We start from the raw sequence: 11,421 nt of genomic DNA on the forward strand, positions 1-11,421 counted from the left end.
CTTTTCCATCTTAAAGTACTTTTTTACTCCAAGGAAGGGTCCTATGTGTTTTCTTACCTTTTCAATATATACTCAGATATGTGTGGAATATTTCCTATGAATCAGTTATAAACAGGAAAGACATAGTGCATATGAAGTTTAGAGAAGGAAAGAGAATAAAAGAGAAAACACTTCCTGCCTGTGATGAAGTCTTCTCAGTAGTTATTTCTCTCCAATAGAATTTCTATTCCAGGAGAAACATAATTTTGTTACAGAAACATCTGAAAGTACAACAAACCCAAACCTTCCTTATAAAGATCAAATAAAGCTGTTTCCAATCTTTAAGGAGCTTGCTTTATTTATTTAATACTGATATGTATAGCCACCCATCTCATCATTGTGACTCTGGGCAGCTAACAACAAATACAATATAACAACAGCATAACAATAAATATGTAATGTAATGGCAGCTGGGATTAAACTATAAACAAATGTCAAAATCCAGGATCAACATAACCATCTCATGGGTTCTTATTATTTAAGGTTTTTTTTTTTTTGTATCACCGAACAATGTTAAGAATCCCACTGTACAACTTGGCTATATCTGGACATTAAATGAGATGCAAAGATATACCAAATAAGTTCTATGGTGGTTTGTCATCATAATATATTGCTCCATGCTTTTCCTTCACTCTTGAATAGTAAAAATGCAAGAGATATTCTGTCCATGTCTATTTATTCCAACCAGGCTTATTGCAGATACCCTACGTAACACTCTACAGTAAAGGTTCTTTTTCACTTCCTGATGAGAGAATGAATAATTTTTATCATCTACTTCTCTTTCAATGTTACCATTCAATGAGCTAAAACAACAAGAACCTGCTCTGTTTCCTGTTAATGGAAAAACTAAGCAAGCACAGGTTATGAATCAAACTTATCACTAACAAGGGAAACCAATATTCATCAATAATCAAATAGAAGGTGAAATTGTAAAGACCCAATTCTAGCACTATTTTTCACCTGCCTCATCATTCTAAACATTCTTAGGGAAATAGAATTGGGCCTTAAGTGTGCAAGAATCAATGCAAAGGATGCGAGGTATTAGCTTACAGTCTTCAAGCACTGCTATCACTGTGGTATCACAACACTTTGAAGCATCTAGCCACTTGGATGGTGGAAGAATTGGAGAATAGCCAAGCAGCCTGGACTCCTTCCCAGCTGGGTCATTACAGCTAACTAAGTGGGGATGGGAATGAGGAGGAATTCAAGCTTTAGATATAAAGGGAGCCTCCATGGTTCTGAATCTGGATATCTTCAAGAATACCAGGAAGGGTGGGCTCCTTCTGTATTCCTTCTTTGAAAGAATGACATCATCCTCGGAGGTGGGCCTTCTCAACTGATGCCCCTCTTCCCTGGAACAGCATCCCCCCAGAGATGCTCCCACATGCTGGTTATTTCATCAGACCTCTGAGATGGAAACAAATGTATTTATATACCTCCATTGATACAAAAGGTTATTGATCATTCTTGTATTGTTCCTTGGGTTTGTATACAATTTTATAATTTTATTATTGGGTTCTTATCTTGGGTTGTTTTACCCTGCTTACCTACAGAAGGATTGTAAACTATTCAGAATTGGTTTCAGCTGGAGCTGCATATATGACTGACTGACTGACTGACTGACTACAGCACAGCTCTCTCTTCTGCACTTCTAGGAGCATTTTTCATGGAGAAAGATGTTTTCAAAAGAGACAGATACTATTGAAAATATTATTTAAGACATCTGCAATTATAACCAAGAAGTAACATCTAGAGCAGTGTTTCTCAACCTTAGCAACTTTAAGATGTGTGGACTTCAACTCCCAGAATTCCCCAGCCAGCCATGCTGGCTGGGGAATTCTGGGAATTGAAGTCCACACATCTTAAAGTTGCCAAGGCTGAAAAACACTGATCTAGAGCTTAGCCTCCCAAACGACAGCTGTTAAATTTAGCAGCAGCTGAATTAAAGAGAAGAGGGGGTAGATCTGTTGAGGACTATTACCTGCACAAATCCCACTGAAATTAATAAATGCTGACCAAGAACATAGTTCTTGCTTTCTTCCCATTTACAATCAAGACATTCCCAGTAGATGGAGAATCAAGTCTGCCAACAGGCTTTCTTACAGACAAAAATTCTTCTGTAATTCTTCTCTCAGCAGAATCATTAAAAAGTTTAGGACAAGGGGGTACACTAAAACCACTTAGAAAGGATCCTATAAAGATGGCAGCCGCAATTATTTGATATCCTGGCATTTATATTTCCATATTCTTCTAAAAAGGCACTATTCCTTTAGGTAGTTTATAAAATCACTCTTTAGATTAAAATAATGTATGACTTCTCTCAGTTTCAAATGGCAAATGACGAACTCTGAACTCACAGGAATGAATTACGGAATGGCTGGATTTGCAGAACACTATGGTAAAATGGGGTTTGATAATTGGTGTTTCAGTGTGCCGTGGGAACCCAGTCATTATCTTAGCTTGTTATGTAAACCAGGCCATCGTGTTAAACTATAATACAGTTATTATGTGAACACAGTAATAGTGATTTTTAGCCTGAGTTTAGGGTTTAGCTTGTTGTGGGAACCAATTATTCTAGTTCCAAATATGGGAGGAAGGAAGAGATAGAATATTCTAAAGCACAAACAGCTAACTCATCTTCTGAATAATGGTGATTGTCCATATCAAAGGCCCTGCCCACCCTCCACCAGAGTATGCTGGGAGGTTGCAAACTATTTTGAGTGCCATTATGCAATCTTTTGTGATGATCCAGATCACTCTTCCAAACTGCCCCAAATCTCATGAAATGTACAGTGAGTTACATTTGGAGTCTAGCTGCTTTCCACAAAATAAAGTGACTGACCAGACCTGTGGCAAATGACCTAGATATGAGGGCATCAAGTATTTTAATTTGATGTAAGCCGCCCAGAGTCCCCCACTGTGGGGAGATGGGTGGGGACAAGTTTACGAAACAAACAAACAAACAAAAAATACTGGAGGAAGCCCAGAGTTTCCAAATTTGTACAAGGCTCTGAAAAACTCTAAAGTTTTCAAAACAGACATTTTAAAAAACTGCACATCTCATTAAAACATGGTGGGCACATGATTTCATAAAGCAGTGTTTTGGCAGCCTATCATGTCAATATAATGTATTTAAGTACCTGGTCCATTACTGCATACTGTTCTAAACTGCCAGTACCTGTAAAACTCAGGTAAGATCAGGCTCCTAGTTCCCTGGGCATAAGATAGACAGTGCTTTTAATAACCAAACAATTTTTCAATCTAACTATGCTGGTTCTTTTTGCAGATGATGAACACCCCAAATTACTAGCTCTGACAATTTTAAGAGGAGAAACAGACAGTCCACAAAGGAGATATGAATTTGTATCTACTAACACTGATACGTAAAGAAATCTTAATGTACAAAGAACCCACTGAATTACAAATGCTGAGTACAGCCATAACATACCTTCACGCCCTACTTGTGAGCTATTCACAGGCAACCAGCTGTTCATTCTTGAAAAAAGAATATACAGAATATGCAGACTAGACAGACCATTGCTAAACTGCTACTCTCTGAAACATATATGTCAGGTGAACAATGGTTCCTGCTCATTCTTCCAGTCTGCTTGCGTGATTATGCAGCAGGTGCCCTCTTTTATTAAATACGACCAACTCTCTTTATATCCTTTTGTTAACACAGCTTTTATCAGTCAATAGGCATTTCAAATTTATTTTAAAAAATAATCAATAAGTTTTAGGCCATTATGTAACTGTAATAATGACACCCAGAAGTAATCCTTGATAAGAAGCCTATGCTTTCATCAGTCTTATCTCATCAGTTTAAAAAGACAATTAACACCACCATTTACATTGCTCCGAGCTTCTGTAAAAATCACTGCCAAGAAATAAAAGCATCAGCAGCTGGGCAGCATATTCAGCACTGACAACCCAATTATTTTGGCTACACCCTACACTTTTATTCAAATAAAAAAAATGGAACTGTTGCTCTCAAAAGTCGATCCCTGGCTCAGGTCATGAAGAACTCTTGATACACATTTAACAACGTAATAGTCTCTTTTACTGCACCTTGATTTTCAATCTTCATCTCTTTCATCCTCAAACTGCCAAAGTTCCTTCTACATCTCTAACAGAAAGCAGGATGGATAAAAATGGATGCATTGATTGTTTTTTAAATCAAGTCAAATTTTAAAAAATTAGTTGTCAGTTATTTCAGAGTTCCCCCTAAAATAACTTGGATAAAAATGTGTAGGAATGCAACAGAAACAAATTATAAAGCTACAGTACTAAAATACTGTGCAGTACTTCAAATTCAGTTCCAAAAAGATGGTCTGGAATGTGCAAGGGCCCAAATGTAACTCTTCTCTGCAACTCTTTAAAGCAGCTGCATCTTTTCCCAGGGTCACAAGGGAACTGCAGAGAGAATGAACTGAATCTCCACTGTTTTAATATTAAATTCTATATAGAACGGAAATCAACTGTCAACAGTAAAGGAACCAGCAGTCAAAAAATACACCACAGACTAGCATTTGGTAGAAGAGCATTGAAGGCCTTGGAAAAGATATTCAGATGCTGTGATGTGTCTATATTTACAAAGATCAGAATCATTCAGGTGATGTTTTCCCTTGTGACACTCTATGGAAGTGAAAGTTCATCTCTGAAGAAGCAGGACTTAAAGAGTACTGACACTTTTGAACTTTGGTGTTGAAGTCTCCTGAGAGTACCATGGATAGCCAAGAAAACAAATGGATCATAAAACAAATCAAACCAGAGTTCTCACTTGAGGCACAAATGACCAAGTTCAAATTACATTTTGGACACATTACGCAGAAGGCCTAGTTCTCTTGAAAGTTTACAATGCTGGCAAAGATGGAAGAAAAGAGAAAAAGAGGACAACTAGCAGCAAGGTAGATGGACTCAACTACAGTTACGACGGACGCACCTTTGGAAGACCTAAAGGACTAGGTTAGAGATAGATCCTCTCTATCTAAGTGGTCACTAAGAGTGAACATCAACCTGATGGTACACAATCAATCAATCACTGTCTCACTGAAGCTAGAATACTCACATTCAACTAAATCTCAGGCAAATCCACTAACTTATTCACTTTTGTTAGTTTTAACAAGAATGAACTGAGACAAAAATATGAGTTTTCATATAAAATGTAAATTAATCAAATAAATTTGCCATGAAATTGTTGTTTTCTTCAAAATATTTAGTCCTTTGAAAACAATAAATTGTAGTCACCCTTCTTCAAATTATGATTAGCAGTAGAATGCAGGCTGAACAGGAGAAATAGCTATATTAAGAAGCAACTGCTTTTTGCTTCCAGAAACCAACTTCTTGGTTTCAGATATAAATTATGTTGTACAAAAGGCATGTGGGATAGATGAGCAGAGCTCCTGCATTATGCCTGGGAAATGTAAAGGCTCCATTTAGCAGCAATGGAAATGTTTTAACTAATATAGCAACTAATTTGTATGCATACTTGTTCAGAAAAGAATTAACTTGGAAAGTGAAAGCTTGATTTAAATTAATTGGTCCTGGAAAAAAAATCTCAGCATGCTAAAAACATATTTTGAAAACTGAAAAATTGGATTCTTAGAAGCATGAAAGTTTCTCAAACATATGTCATGCATTTCTATTCTTGTCCAGACCAAAAAACAGTCCAGTGTGGCTATTATCTTCATAGGATTTTATTGCATTTTAAGGTTGTAAACTGTCCAGAAATTCCAGAGAACTACTATACAAAGTTACTAAATAAACTCCCTTTGCAATTATTTTACAATAAGGTATAGTATGCCGCTTTGAAAGGTACAGCACATTAGGTTTCTCACTAAATCAGAAGTGAGGTAAAAAAATACAATTTACGGATATCTGCTTCTTTCTTCAACAAAGTACTGTAGCACATCAATTTAAGGTATCTTTTCTTTTAATGATGGTTTACTGAATGGTCGGTTAATATATAATGCTGAGCCACATCCACACAAAGCACATTATGGCTAGAGGTGCAAAGCTTAAACCCAGATTGTACACTGGCAAAGAACTTGTCCACATCATACCAAACCACAGCTGCCTTATGTATAGCTAACTTATTTTTTGAAATGCTTAATCAGCAACAAAAACTTGATCAGGATTCATTGAATTTAATGGATGACATTGAAAAGCATATGGATGGAAATAGCAGTGCCAATGTTTTTGGCTTCACTGATGAGCAGTATGTTAGAAAATACTTATCCATTGCAGCAACGCCCGTATTTGTACCATTTATGTTATGCAACTTGATATGTAATTTGCTAGCATCATTCCATTTTCTTATACTTCTGAAATGTGTTCTCCAAGGACAAGGCAAGTTCTAGGACTTTAATTAATTATAGCACCTTGCAGAACATATTATAAATTATATAATTTAAACTTCATGTTTATCAGCAAATTGTACCAACTTGAAGCAGTGCAAAGAGATTCAGTCTGCTTTTAAATGCATACGAGAAAACAAAAACTTTGTAAGTTATCGGTCGCACAATGACTATGTTATTTCAGAAAAAGAAAGCAAGTTGAAAGCAAGTGGTTTCTTGATAAGCATACTGCATAAGGAAGGAATTCAACGGAAACAAAAGGAAAGGTGGGAAGATTGCGTGTAATGTCCTTTCTCCAACCACATTAAAATGGCTCAGGAGAACATACTCCATCCTTCAGAAGTAAGAAATTCATATTGGGATTATGCCACATGTAAAAACTTATCTGCTACAATAAATCTGCAAGTAGCCAGTTCTATAGTTAAAAATAGTAAATGAACAGGGTTAGAAACACTTACACCAAAGTGTTAGTTTGTTCCTGAAACACAGCAATTCAAACTATTCATTCAATTGCTATTTGAGGACAAGGTCAAAATGACTCCATAAGCAGCACTGGCACCGTATGCCTTTTTAGACCTGTTTAAGCTGCATCCTAAAATACTGTTACTGATAATATTTTTAAAAATGCATTAACTTCCGAGTAAAGATATTATTAAGAAGTGAGGCACCAATGACAAAAATGCAGTTATGCATGGATTGACTGAGCCATAAATATAAAACCTCGGTATGAAACACAAAAATCAATCATTTGCACTATCCAAACTTGATTGAACAAAATGCAATGGAATTACATCAGAAGGCCACAGATCTTTTACAAGACAAACACGGAACTTCTGAAATCTGCTCAGGTTTCAATTCAAATCCTAAACTACATTTAACTGAAAATTAGTTGGATACAACCCTTTCCCCTGGATCCTTCTATCTTCAGCACCCCGTTTTTTTTTCTCCAGGAAGGACAAGAAGGAACAAAAGCTGCACTTCTGCAGAATGCACATCTTCCCTGAGACAAAGAACCTTAGAAACAAGATTACATAACTACTTTTGAAAATCTTGCCACTAAAGATCCTTGAAGCCATCAATACCTGAAAACAGATACAAATATATCATTTGTCTTGCATTTCCTCCCTCCCTCCCTCAGCTTTCAGCATGGAAAGGGACGTCCTACAACCAGCTGGGGACCAGAAGGGAAATAAGCCATTGGTAAAGCTGCCTCCTTGCCCTATTACTGTATATAAAATGTTCTTACATCTGCAAGAATGTGAATGGTGGTTAAAAGCCAGGTCTAAGGCTTCAGTCCATCCTGTGTGAAGGAATGGAAAAAAACAAAACTATTTACTGCCACATCCTGAAAATCATCTGCTGGCAGAATTTTCAGACCTTACCAAAAAAAAAAAGAGTTCTACTCTGCAACTAAATGCTCAGATGCAAATGAATCTAAAATGGCCTTTCAGGATCAAAATTACTTCTTACTTCTTGTAATTAATCAGCTTTACCCCCCAAAAGCCCATCTCTAAATACCAAAACTCAGCTTGTAGTAAGCATGCTCTTTGGATCCTGACTAAGATTTCTCCAACACCACTTAGAATTAAAACCTCATGACTGTCCCAGTGACAAAAATTATGATCATTTGCAGAATTAGCTCTGCAAAAGACTCTTATTGTTTAGATTGTGGTTGCTATGAACATAAAAGGTCTGATAAAATAAATTACTTTGTATAGAAGGCTAGCAAACAAAAACTTATAATTGGTCTTGGGGTCCATATTGGTTCTTATTACTGATATGGATATCAAAACACAGTAAAAAAAAAACCTCAGAACAAAAAAACCTCAGAAGGTAGATGAGAAGTTTATAAATATCAATGAACATTTAAACCAGCTTTAAATTTTTTTAAAAACCCAACTTCCCATCCTACAAATGCTATTTGTTAAGGCAGCTGATAATGATTACGAACCTCTCAAAAACACATACATCTATAAAAATGAAAATCTGGATTAACTTTTAAGTGAGAGGTAGTGTCTTTGCACTTGCAGACAGAGTAAACAGAATGTCCATTACTTATCATGTAGAATATTGCATATTCTAATTCATTTGAAAAACAGCTATGTAAGGATGCTGTTTTGATGATGCCTTGACAATGACAACTTAACAAGGACAAAAAAAGAAAATTGCTTAAATGCTATTACAATCTCAGATATTCATTCTTGGGAAATTCTGTTCCTATCTTTTAGATAATCCATTAAGTTCAAAGCCTCGTAAGGTAAAAGTGACCCATTTCTACTAATGACCCATTTCCTAAGTCTCCAAAAGAAGGAACCTGGATATTCATGTCATGTCCACTACAAAGACAGAGAATACATTCCCCCAATTAAATTATTCAAACAGAATAATCAAGAGATTCTAAAGAAAAAGGCTATTGCTCTCAATCCATCCTTGGGGAAAACATAATGGCGAGAGCACATGTGACCTGGAGGAATAAGCCTAAGGAGGCAAGCACAGCCTTGGCGTAGCTCAACAATATAGAGGGGTGAAAAGAATTTAGAGGAAAAATGTAGAGAACACATTCCCACATGCTATACTGCTTTCTTTTTTCTCTGCACTTTGGATGCCTTTTACATTAGTAGGCAATCTTGTCTAGGCTTGGAAACTAAGCAAAGTTCAGCCTGGTTTGCACTTGGATGTGAGAGCACAGAATAGTAGATTTTCCAGGATTGGGAAGTTGAAAAAAACATCTTGGAAGAACATGATAGCTAATCACTTCTGTACAGTGGCCAAAAGAATTACAGGGATGCATCCACAAAGTCACCAGGAGTTGTGCTTGACTTGTACTATGGCATTTCCCCTTCCCCAAGTGCTTTATTAAAGTAACATCCTGATAAATTCTACTGCATAAAACAAAATATTGAATGTGAATTTGCACCAACAAGTTAAGGAAAACCTCTTCTTGCTTTCTCAGCATTATTAACTTGCAAACATGATGACTACAAATAGCAAAAAGATGCTATTCTCCAGAAGGTGGGGAGATGTCCCAGGAGAGCCACATGGAAACAAAAATGAGACATGCAGAAAACAATACCTCACTTCTCCCACAATTTAATGCTCACACATAGGTAGGCCTGAACTAAGGCCTATTTTGAACATTATATAATTCTGTAAAGAAAATTCTGAAACTAATTTTTGTCTTACAATTTTATAAAACATGAAAGGAGGGAGGGGTAGATAATACACTCACAATGAAAAAGTCAAAGTATGGACCCTGTCCCCCTAAATTTGGAAAAATACACACTCGGTTCTAAAATTAAAGCAACAGACATCGTTTTTACATTGATTATGCTGGAACCCAGACAGAAATTTCAGTTCTGCAGCAAGGCACGATCTCACCATGTTCAAAGTTCTTCAACTTTGGGAGAGAAGAATTCCCACATCCCTGAGAGCAGTGCTGGAGGAAGCAACCCTTTCCAGTGGCAAAATATGGCCACTGGAAATGCCAGCAGCCCATCTCAGGGACTCAGGACCACCCCACCGAAGCAGCGCCTAGAAAGATGGTTATCAATTCCTGTCCAACATTACCAGAGGAGCAAGGATACTAAGCAGGAGCTTTCCATGCATCCATCTACAGCCTGAAAGCGGACGGAGCGTGCTGTTTTCTGAGGGTTGACAGAGGTTAGTGCTTTTTCCCCTCTAGCAAATGGTCACTCCTTCCCATACCCCCCCCATATGCACAAAAAGCAACAGCAGCTGGAATTTGCCTTTTGTCCCTCACACTTTATTTTACACTCCCTCGGCTGAGGGTCCCTCTCTCTTCCCTCAACTCCATCCCCCATATTGTTCCGAGACAGACCCCACACAAGCCCCGCCACTCACAACACCTCAGTAACTCCAGGCCCCTCATTGTCTGTGTTCGCCCAACACGCTGAACCCAGCTCCCGAATTAACACATTCTCGCTGGGTCTGCAGCGAAGGGGGTAAGTCTGGGAGCGGGGGGGGGGGTCCTCCCCGCTCGGAAGAGTGGCAGGCGGGGCAGAGGCAGCCGCTCCCCCTTCCCGGCCAGAGATCCCCTTCCAAGCCCAGGCGCGGCGGGGTGGGCGACCCTCCGCCCGCGGGAACAGATTTCCTCCTTTCCTCCGACTTCCCCCTCGATGCTGCATCCCTGGCGGGTGGGGGGCGGCTGCAGGACCTACCTGGCCCTCCCCGGGGCGGGGAAGGGTCTTCCTCCGGCACCGCGCCCCCTCCCCGCCGAGGGGCGCCTCCCTTTCCCCAGCACGGCCCCCCGCCCGCTGGCACCGCTCCTGGGGGGCGCCGCGGGGAAGGTCCCCCCCTCGGGACCCCCTTCTCCCACTCCTCATTGTTCGCCCGCGGGCCGGGGAGGGCGGGCGGCGACAGGCGAGGCTACTCACCGGGTCGGGGGCGGCGGGGCCGGGCCGGGCCGGGCTCTCGGGGCGGGGCGGACGAGGACCCGAAGCGGCGGCGGCGGCGAGGGCGGAGGAGGCGGCGCCATGTTCCTCCCTCCCTCGCTCCCGCTCGCTCGCTCGCCCTTCCTTCCTTCACCCGGCCGCGGCGAGGGAGGAAGGGAGAGGCCGGGCGGCGGGAGAAGGCGGCGGCGGGCGGCGGCGGCGGGGGAGGCCGAGGAGGCGCCTTCGCCTCGCGAGGAGGGGAGGCGGCGGCGGCGGCGGCGGCGGCACCATCGACTGAGGGAGAGCGACAGGGCGCGGGGCCGCGTGCGTCAGGGGCGCGCGCGCGCACGCGCACACGGGGAGGCCGAGTCTTGCGCAGGAGCCGCGGCTCGCGCCGGCGGCGGGGAGAGCGGGGGGCGTGGCCGGCGGCGTGGCCGAGAATGGGAGGGGAAGGGGGCGGGGCGGCCTCTCCGGCCGGGGGGGAGGAGAAGATGCGGGCGCGCCCCAGATCGAAGCAGCGAGGTTGGGAGCGCGCCTGCGCCGGGGCGGCCCCGCCCCTCGTCGCCTGCAGGACGTGCGCGCGCACGCGGGGGTGGCGGGGAGCGCGCCGCCCGGCTTCGCCTCTCACGGAGCGG

The 11,421-nt window shown here is 41.2% G+C and overlaps 1 protein-coding gene across 2 annotated transcripts in view; it reads right to left on the reverse strand.

Annotated features, from left to right (window-relative positions):
* Window positions 1–11,196, reverse strand: part of ARHGAP35 (Rho GTPase activating protein 35) — a 67,506-nt gene extending 56,310 nt beyond the window's left edge. Inside the window, exon 1 of one of the 2 annotated variants that reach the window (XM_088139761.1) lies at window positions 10,790–11,196. The gene's annotated coding sequence lies outside the window, so the exon portion shown is untranslated. Of the gene's footprint in view, window positions 1–10,573; window positions 10,724–10,789 lie in introns of those variants that run through there. The other variant, XM_088139762.1, reaches the window with a different exon arrangement.
* Between the last annotated feature and the right edge of the window lie 225 nt (window positions 11,197–11,421).

Source organism: Python bivittatus, unplaced genomic scaffold (genome assembly GCF_059951505.1).
Source record: "Python bivittatus isolate LINGU-HERP-01145 unplaced genomic scaffold, Pbiv_v1 ctg000310_np1212, whole genome shotgun sequence".
Classification (NCBI taxonomy): Eukaryota; Metazoa; Chordata; class Lepidosauria; order Squamata; family Pythonidae; genus Python; species Python bivittatus.